Raw genomic sequence first — 867 nt, forward strand, 5'->3', positions numbered from 1 at the left:
TTAATGAACCAATATTGATATCATTAAGCAAAGTCCATACTTTATATTTCTTTAGTTTTTACCTAATGTCCTATTTCTGTTCCAGAATCCCATCCAGCATACCGAATTACATTTAGTTGCTGTGTCTCTCCTTATGCTACTTTTGGACACGACAGTTTCTCAGACTTTCCTTATTTTCGATGACAGTTTTAAAGAGTACTGTTCAGGTATTTTGTAGAATGGCACCGTATGGAGGAAGGACAGGCCTGTGGCCCTGGCTTGAGCGAGGCAAATGCATTTCATGTAATAAAAATATTTGTACCTCCATAATATACTGAATTAAAAAAAATCAAAAAAAAAAAAGAATATCCCTTAATTTCAATTTGGCTGATATTTTACTTATGAGTAAGCTGAGATTATGAGTTTTGGGAAGGGATACCACACAGGAAAAGTGCCATTCTCATCACATTGTATCAGTGGTGTCCATGATTTATTCCTGTTTATGTTAGCCTCGGTGAACACTAATATGACATAGTGTTGAATGCCACAGTTTTCGCCAGGTTTCTCCACTGTAAAGTTACTATTTTTCCTTCTTTCCATATTATCGTCTTTACCAGGAAGTCACTTTGTGCAGCCCACCCACACTTAAGTTGTTCTCCATCTCCTTGAGGACTGTATATCTACATAAATTTGGAAGTTTTTTTGTTAATTAAAAGGTTTAGCATTTATTTACTTATGTCATCATATATATTTGTCATGCACATCAGGTTTTAAAATATATATACATTGTGGAATGACTCAATAGAGCTAATTATCATCTGCATTACATCACATATTTATTTTTTTGTGGTGAGAACACTTAAAATTTACTCAGAGAGATTTTTAAGA

The sequence above is a fragment of the Propithecus coquereli genome, unplaced genomic scaffold, assembly GCF_000956105.1.
Source record: "Propithecus coquereli isolate 6110/MARCELLA unplaced genomic scaffold, Pcoq_1.0 Scaffold123, whole genome shotgun sequence".
NCBI classification, from domain to species: Eukaryota; Metazoa; Chordata; class Mammalia; order Primates; family Indriidae; genus Propithecus; species Propithecus coquereli.